The sequence below is a fragment of the Melanotaenia boesemani genome, chromosome 8 (genome assembly GCF_017639745.1).
Source record: "Melanotaenia boesemani isolate fMelBoe1 chromosome 8, fMelBoe1.pri, whole genome shotgun sequence".
NCBI classification, from domain to species: domain Eukaryota; kingdom Metazoa; phylum Chordata; class Actinopteri; order Atheriniformes; family Melanotaeniidae; genus Melanotaenia; species Melanotaenia boesemani.
The window spans coordinates 31,479,312-31,488,842 of record NC_055689.1 but is presented as its reverse complement, the minus strand read 5'-3'; the positions used below and the strand labels follow the sequence as shown (position 1 = coordinate 31,488,842).

Below are 9,531 nucleotides of genomic sequence, written 5' to 3'. Positions count from 1 at the left end.
GGACTCATTTGAAACTGGTTTCCATGGAAATCCTCAGTCCACCAGTCCAAACCTCAGTGAGCTCTGGCCTCTGTGACGATGCTCAGAAACCTGCAGATTACAGCAATTTACCCAACAAACGGTAAGAAAAACTTCTTGTTTACTGGAACTGATGTAGTTTACAAGAGAGTTTTCATTAAAAAGTATATAAACTTGTTTTTTAACTGTGCCCAAAGTTGACTGAAGGAAGATATAATTTAGAGTCTGACTGGATTATCTCTACAAGTAAAGTTAGTTTCTGTTGATGTTTTCTTTGATTTGAAGGATTTAAGGCTGAAAAGCTTTAAACACTACTAGTGAAAATGTTGTCATTGTCCAGTTTCTGGGTTTTCTTCTCTGGCTTTGTGTCTTTGTTTGTTCAGAGCAGATTAAAAGATGAAGGAAGAAGAGGAGGAAATTTCCATTGTGGATAAATACATCAACTTAGTTCCCTGCCAGCAGAAGTAAAATCACTTCTAGTTTTGTTGTCATTCAAGTTTTACGCTAGCATCTATTTAGTCCATTTAGAACAGTTCTGAGCTTTTGTGGAGTTTGATGTGTTGTAAATATTTTATTCTTCGTATCATTCTAAGCATTTATCTTATATTTTTTACTTTATCATTTACTCTATTATCATTTACTTGTAGCAGTTTAATTAGGGATTGTTTAAGCTGTTTTATGAGCTTTGCAGAATACACTGCATACTATAGAGAGGAGCAGAGCAGAGAAGCTTGAAACAGACAGTGGAAAATTATTAGAGGGGGAGCCTTAGCATAGTAGTAGCAGAAAACTACTAGCACAGGGTGAATGGAGAAACACCAGCTGTGCAAGTGGCTGAGATAGTGCAGGCAGTATAAGAGTGTTTTGCAGATTTCACCTTTACCAGGGGCGGGAGTGAAAAGGAGTAACCCGAAGGAGAAACTGAGAAGACTGAGCAACGCTCCTGCAAAAATACACATTCACATGAGATTACACTATCATGCACACACAGAGTCACACCACATTGTGACAGTATAAAATGAGGAGTAATTCTGAGAACAGGCAGGTCTTTCTGGCTGAACCTGAGTGTAGGAGCCATAACTAATAAACATGTCACCACACGCCAACTTGTCCATAAGATGTCCAGAACTCCAACTTCGTAATAATCCTACGGGCTCTTCTTGATAAACTTTAATCCTTTCCAACGTTAGATGTTAGATGTTTGCCAACGTTCAGAGAGTAGTTCAACAACTGAAGTTAGTGAAGATGATGTTCAAACCTATGACAGTATCTCTAATGTAGAAAGCAGAAGGTCAAAGAAAAGGAGTTCACTGGGAAACAGGTCTGGTGTTTCATCTACTTCATCAGTACGTATTAAAACTGAAGCAGAAATAGCTGCGCTGGTTGTTCGTCAAAAACTTTAAAGAATAAACATGTGTTGGAAGAGCAAGAAGAACAACTTAGGATAAAAAGAGAGCAGCTTGATGTGGAAATGGAATTAGCAGCATCAATGGCAAAACTGAAGGTTCTCAGATTTGGTCAGAGTTCACGAGTCTCTAGTTCCATACGTGGTAAATCTGATGAACAAAGTTATTTGCATGGAGGTCAGAAGATGGTTCAAACTTAAATGCAGATGCAGAAACTTTTGTTCCTGTGACTAGTGCACAGTCAAGGTTGAGTGTTTCTGCAGGTAATCACAGCAATATCCATCTGAAAACACGAGTTAGTAATACTGTGCCTGCACAAACAACTAATGTGTTTGAACAGCCAAGCTGCGGATGCAGCAGAGTATGAAACAGGGTACTCAGTTGCATTCTCATTTGCAGTCGCAGACGGCTTCCTCTGTATCATTAATGCAAAGTAATGACGAGCAGACTACTTAACATCAGTATTGGCAAAACAAAATGAAATTACTTCTTTGCTAGTTGAGCAACAGTCTTTGTTTCTTGCTTCCAAGAAGAGATATTCAGATTTTTGATGGTGATCCTTTGCAATATCAAACCTTTATGAGAGCATTTGAACATAGCATTGAAGAAAGAACACCAAGTGCTAAAGACTGCTTGTATTTTCTTAAACAGTACACCAGGGGTCAGCCAAGAGAGCTTGTCAGAAGTTGCCATCATGTGCCATATGATGATGGATATGCCAAGGCCAAGGCATTGCTTCAGGAACATTTTGGAAATTCATTGAAAGTAGCCTCTGCTTATATGGAGAAGGTTCTGATGTGGCCTGTGATAAAATCAGAGGATGTAAAAGCTTTACAGGCATATAGTTTCTACTGAGGAGTTGCAGTAATGTAATTGATGAAGATGGGTCAATGCGTGAGTTGGATATACCAGCTAACATGCAAGGGATTATAAAGAAATTGCCATATAAACTTAGAGATAAGTGGAGAAATATTGTCTGTGACTTACAGGAGAAATGTCATAGAAGAGCTACATTTAAGGATATTGTTAAGTTTATTGAAAGGCAAGTCAAAAATTGCAAATGACCCAGTTTTTGGAAACATACAAGATTCTTCAGTACCTGTAAGAAGGAGGCAAGGAACCCCAAAGGGTAGATCTGATTTTAAGGCAAAGGGAAGTAGCTTTGCAACAACTGTCCATGCAGTAGAAAGGAAAAGATGAGTCTGGGGTGAAAAAAGTGAACGATGTATCCCATGTGAAAGTTTGTCTGTTTTGTGGGGCTGGACACATGTTTGGATATGTGCTCTTCATTGGGTAAGAGTACACACATTGCAAAAATGTCCTTTTGAAAGAAAATGGGGTGTGTTTTGGTTGTTTGTGCATTGGACACAGGAGCAAAGATTGCAGGAAACGTCTTTCTTGTAAACATCTGCAATCTGAAGCATCCCCTGTGTTACATATCTACCCTGTGAAAAAGGAATTTGGTGGCAGGGACAAACTAAAAGGGAAATTGAAACGGTTTAATGGCCATGATGTCATTTCTGTACAGTCAAAGTGGTCTTACTGGGGGCCGTTAAGAATGATTGTACACTTTCTATATTACCAGTGCAGGTAAAATCAAAGAAAGGTCATGAGACCCTGGTGACTTATGCTTCTTAGATCCTGGAAGCTCAGCATCCTTTTGTACTGAAAGTCTTATGAATAGACTGAAGCTTACAGGGAGGAAAACAGATATTCTGTTAAGAACAATGGGACATGAAAAGGTGGTTAACAGTCACATTGTCTCTGATTTAGAAATCGCTGGGCTGGATAACGAAGAATTTTGTGACCTACCTGATATATTCACACAACAGACAATACCTGTTTGTGATGGACCGAGCAGTGAAGGACAATCAGGCACAGATTAAAGTTCAAAAAAAGAGGGTTTTATTTCACCCAAAAAAAGTCATCCAAACAAGTAGTAAATCAATGAATAATCTTCTAACCCATAAAAGAGGTCAACATAACATAACTCTACTTAAAGAACTTGTGGCAGAAATAATTCAAACAAACCAACCAAACAAATGAAACAAACTGACCTGACAACTGAGACACAAGGGTAAACTTAAAGTGGCTGATCAGCCCAAACAAAAGACACAAAGGGGTAACACACAAAAACCTAACTAAGCTAACAAAGGAAAACCCAATTTCCCCCCCTCTTGATGCTGGTGTGTGATCTGGTCCAATTAGTTGGCTCCACCCTGTGGCCACCTGCTGGTTTCCATGCCAAAGGACTGAAGCCACTGAACAACTAAAGAACATAAATTGTAACACCACAACATAATCAAGAATGCGCGCCAGTTCTAGAATATACGTGCTGTCACTTATGAAATTAAACTAATGTCCAACCAAATCCTATAATGCTCTGTAAATTAAATCTAATATGAAATATTTAAATGTGTGTGTAGTACTGTCTACTGCAAATTACCACTCTGTGTGGCTGTAGATGCAGCCATCACACTGTTCATCATGGTAATATTCCACAGCAGATAGATGTTCAAATATGGCCGTACTTAAAGAACATCAACATTAAAGAGATAGGCTCAGGAGTGGACCTATTGATAGGAATCAATGTTCCTATGGCCTTAGAGCCATGGGAAGTTGTTAGAAGCGTGAATGGAGGTCCATATGCAGTCAAAACCATGCTAGGCTGGACTGTAAATGGTCCTCTGAGGGGCAATAGTCACTCTACCGGTGTACAGCCAAATGTCAGCATCAATAGGATTTCTGTTGCAAGACTTGATGAGTTATGGCAGCAGCAGATGAAAGTAGACTTTCCTGAGTGTATACAGGAAGAACAGTATGGTCTGTCGAGAGAAGATCATCTCTTTATGAAATCTGTCACAGAGTCAGTTAAGCTGATTGATGGTCATTACAGTGTTGGGCTACCTTTCAGAAAAGATGGTGTGATAATGCCAAACAATAAGAAGGTTGCAGAGCAGCGTGCTCTGAATCTTAAAAGGAGGTTGATTAAAGACTGTTTGTTCCATGCTGAGTACAGAAGCTGGATGAGCAATGTCATCGCCAAGGGGTATGCTGAAAGGGTGCCAATTAATGATCTGGATCGCAGTGATGGCAGGGTATGGTACTTGCCACATCATGGGGTGTAGCCACCCACAGAAGAAAAATCTCAGGGTTGTTTTGACTGTGGAGCTACATTCCAAGGAACATCTTTGAATGCCCAACTTTTACAGGCCCAGAACTTACCAGCACATTGATTGGAGTAATAACTCGTTTTCGAAAGGAGCTAGTGGTCCTCATGGCAGACATCGAGGCTATGTTTCACCAAGTTAGGGTAACCAATTACGACTGTGACCTGTTGAGGTTTCTGTGGTGGCCTATGGAGACCTTAAACAGGACCTGGTGGAATAATAGAATGCTGTCACATCTGTTGGAGCTACATCTTCTCCAAGCTGTGCATGTTTTGCCTTGAGAAAATGTGCTGAAGATAACCATGAGCACTTTAACAAGAAGGCAGTTGATACTGTTCTGCATGGGTTTTATGTAGATGATTGCCTTGTGTCTGTTGGTTCCGAAGATGAAGCAGTAATGCTTTATCAAGAATTCCGAGCTCTATGTGCTAAAGGAGGCTTTCAGCTGGTTAAATGGATTAGCAACAGTCGCAAAGTGCTAACTAGCATACCTCAAGAAGAAAGATCAAAGGAGGTTAAAGATCTTGATCTGAATAGTGACTCCTTGCCTGTTGAAAGAGTCCTCGGTGTGCAGTGGTGCACACAGTAAGATTTATTCAGATTTAAAATTATCCTGAAAGACAGACCTGCAACACGGAGGGGCATATTGTCCATTGTTAGTTCCATTTATGATCCTTTAGGATTCCTGGCACCAGTTGTGCTCTTGGCTAAGAGAATCCTTCAGGATTTGTGTAGAAGAAAGTTAGGTTGGGATGATGCATTACCAGATGATGCTGTACAAAGGTGGAGGGTCTGGTTAGAAGAGCTGTATCAGCTAGAACATTTTGTGGCTGACAGATGCCTGAAACCCCCAACTTTGGAAAGGTGTGTTATGCCTCAGTTGCATCACTTTGCAGATGCAAGCGAAACTGGATATGGAACGGTGTCTTATCTGTTACAGCAGAATAATCTTGAACAGGTGCAACTGTTCATTCTTAATGGGAAAGGCACAATGTTGCTCCACTGAAAACCTGTTTACCCATCCCTCGTATGGAGCTAACGGCTGCTGTGACTGCAAGCAGAATAGATAAGCTATTGAGAAGGGAACTGGCAGATGGAACTCCAGGAATCAGTGTTCTGGACAGATAGTACATCTGTTCTGAAATACATCGAAAATGAAACCTCAGACCTTTGTGACCAATCGGGTATCAGAGATTCTGACAGCTTCTACTGTGTCACAGTGGAGATATGTCAATACATCAAGTAACCCTGCAGACATGGCCTCTAGGGGAGCTAAAGTGGAGGTTCTCTTGAAGGCTAAAAATTGGTTCTCAGGTCCTGAGTTTTCTTAAACAATCCTCCTGTCCTGTGGCAAGCTCCAGATGGGCGGCCATGTGCCTTTTACTAAGGAGAGGCTTCTGTCTGGTTACAGCCTGATTGGTGGATTGCTGCAGAGATGGTTTGTCCTTCTGGAAGTTTCTTCTCTCTACACAGAGGAACGCTGGAGCTCTGACATGTGTCAGATTTAACAATTGCTGTTTAATGATTGAACATCCAGGTTTAAGCTTGTCCCTTGAACCAAAACTCAACTTTTTGATGACTTTAAGCCACACAAGGCCTGAAACTAGAGAGACCACATCTGAGAGCAGCGTTATTAAATCTTTAGGAGAAGTTCCCTGAAATGTAAAATTTCTAAATCCTAAAAATACTGCATTAAAACCAAATGGTCGACTTCCTGTTTGATTTATCTTGTGGCTCTAAAAGAATTGTTTGTAGGACAAAATATCATCCAGCTGCAGATTCAGAGCTGCCACATTAGGTGGCGATATTGAACCTTTTTGTCCTGTTTATGTAAAAGACCCCTACAAAATAAAGATTTTCACATTCATGACTTTATGAGGAGGTTATGGTTCTGAAAAATATAATTCATGTGCAGGAATATTAAGGCACAACATATACAACAGGCCTTGGCAACACCTTGACTTTATAATAATGTTTTTATTTGTTTTAGTTTTATTATTGTTGTCAGAATGAGCTTTTCATACATGCTGTGGTTAGAAGAGCTGTATCAGCTAGAACATTTTGTGGCTGACAGATGCCTGAAACCCCCCAACTTTGGAAAGGTGTGTTATGCTCAGTTGCATCACTTTGCAGATGCAAGCGAAACTGGATATGGAACGGTGTCTTTATCTGTTACAGCGAGATAATCTTGAAACAGGTGCACTGTTCATTCTTAATGGAAAGGCACATGTTGCTCCACTGAAACCTGTTACCATCCCTCGTATGGAGCTAACGGCTGCTGTGACTGCAAGCAGAATAGATAAGCTATTGAGAAGGGAACTGCAGATGGAACTCCAGGAATCAGTGTTCTGGACAGATAGTACATCTGTTCTGAAATACATCGAAAATGAAACCTCAGACCTTTGTGACCAATCGGGTATCAGAGATTCTGACAGCTTCTACTGTGTCACAGTGGAGATATGTCAATACATCAAGTAACCCTGCAGACATGGCCTCTAGGGGAGCTAAAGTGGAGGTTCTCTGAAGGCTAAAAATTGGTTATCAGGTCCTGAGTTTCTTAAACAATCTGAAAGTCATTATTTACGTGCTTGGCTATAAGAGCTGTGCATCTTGAAGTGTTGTCTTCTTTAGACACAGATTCTTTCATTAATGCTTTGAGACGCTTTACTACTAGACGTGGTCAGGTGATGGACATACGCTCAGACAATGGTACAAACTTTGTTGGAGCTGAGCGTGAGCTGAGAGAAGCTGTAGCAAGGTGGAATCATGATCAGAATAATAACGTCCATCTTCAAAAGGGAATCAGATGGAACTTCAATCCTCCCACAGGATCGCATCATGGTGGAGTGTGGGAAAGACTGATAAGATCTGTGCGCAAGGTGCTGAATTCCATTCTGAAAACACAGGTTCTTGATGAGGAAGGTCTCCATACGGTGTTGTGTGAGGCGGAGGCTATTATTAATAGTCGTCCCATCACTAAGGCATCCACAGATTCCTAATGATTTGGAGGCACTAATTCCAAACCATCTCCTGCTACTTAAGTCTAAGCCACTATTACCACCGGGAGTGTTTCAGAGGGTATGACATATACGCACGACGACGATGGAAGCAAGTCCAGTATATGTCAAATCTGTTTTGAAGCGCTGGGTGAAGGAGTACTTGCCACAACTACAGGAGCGTCAAAAGTGGCAGGTTACCAGAAGAAACTTTGTTCCTGGGGACATCCGTTGTCATTGTGGATGACTCTGCACCTCGAAATTCATGGATGGTTGGAAAAGTGGTTCAGGTGATTCCTGATAAAAGAGGACTTTGTGTGACAGGTTCGTATTAAGACTAAGACTACCTACCTGGAGAAGTAGACCAATTACGTAAGGTGTGCCTTCTTCAGGAAGCAGAAGAGCCAATGAGTTCATACACTGACTGTAAAAGAATGTGTGAGAGCCGTCACTGATGTGGTCATTTTCTGAATGGACTTGATGGTAACCTTTCCTGGGTTTATTGGTTGGTTACATGAATTAATGTATGTTGAAATGTATGGTAAACATGAAATGTTGCTTTGTCAAATAATGTTTGTCTCCTACCATATCATTGTGAATGTAATTAATCTTTAGACTAATTAGGGGCCGGGAAATGTAGGAGCCCTAACCTATAAACATGTTTCATGTTTGTACTTGTTGATGTGTACACACTTAATTGGTGTTTGGGAAGTGGGTGTGGCACTTGAGTTTTAAGTGGTGATAAATAATTGCTGTCACCTGGGCGCTTGGTCGGTTGTTGATGATGCAGAGGTGGGGTGAGCCGGGGAGCGTTATTGTTTGTTGACCCGCATACGCGTTCGAGAGGAAATAAGAATGAATGTTAGTCCATAGAAATATGGAATATGCATTGTTTTGTACTCACGTAAATAAGGATTACAATGGATTATGTGAAAGTAAGAATAAACAATTGCAAGACAAGAGGAACGTAGTTCCTCCACTCCCCGTTAGCCCTGCCGCGGCTGAGCAAGCTTTGGCGTTGGATATCTAGCCGCAATACTGAGGACTCTGCCACTTCATGTACTAGAGATCAGGAGCTAAGGCTAAGAACTGACCTCCCTCTTAAAGAGATATGTAACTTTATTCTTCTGGGAAACAAAGAATTGTCAATTTTACTCAAACCTCTCTGGTGTTTTGTGTCTCCCTATTTCACTGGATTTTTGAACACAATATTCCTTCTGAGTATATTACAGGTTTTGGGAAATTTTAAAAAACCAACAATGGTTAGAAAAAAAGGGTTGATTAATTATTTTTAAATAGAAAAATAATCATCTTCAAGTTTAACGTTTTTCTCTCTAGATGTATTATAACTTCATATTTCCCAAGGTCAGCTGTTTATTACTCCTTCAGTGGTTCACCATGGTAACACTATCATCTTTCCTTCTTCTGTCTTTGCCTTCACAGAATCAAACCACAACAAGTCACGATGTGCCTCATGATGAGGATAGAGATGGTTCCAGTGAAGGACACCCAGCTCAGCGGATCTCCACTGAGGACAAACAACACCGCTGTGATTGTGGAAAAGGCTTCAGGTGGTCGTGTGAACTGAAGGAAAATCAGCGTATCCACACCGGAAAAAAGCCCAATGCCTGTAACCGGTGTGGGAAAATTTCACCCCAGTCAGGAAATTTGAAAACAACATCAGAGTATCCACACTGGAGAAAAGCCGTACGCCTGTGACTGGTGTGGGAACAGTTTCATCCTGTGGGGAAGTCTGAAACGTCATCAGAGAATCCACAGTAAAGAAAACTCTTCTCCCACCTCCATAATAACCTTTAATAATAATCTTTGCATGCAGTTTTTTGGGTATTGTGGTTATTTTCTGCAGCAAACAGACTCGTGTCTGCATGTCTGCATGTGACAAGTTCAGAAAGGGTCTCGGTTTTACTGAGTGCAGCTGTA

General features: G+C 40.9%; 1 long non-coding RNA gene across 1 annotated transcript; it reads left to right on the top strand.

The window, feature by feature from the left end:
• Positions 1-242: 242 nt before the first annotated feature.
• LOC121644079 lies at positions 243-9,400 on the top strand. Its single transcript, XR_006011220.1, has 3 exons — positions 243-269; positions 402-482; positions 9,034-9,400. It is a non-coding gene; the product is annotated as an uncharacterized LOC121644079 (long non-coding RNA).
• Positions 9,401-9,531: the final 131 nt, after the last annotated feature.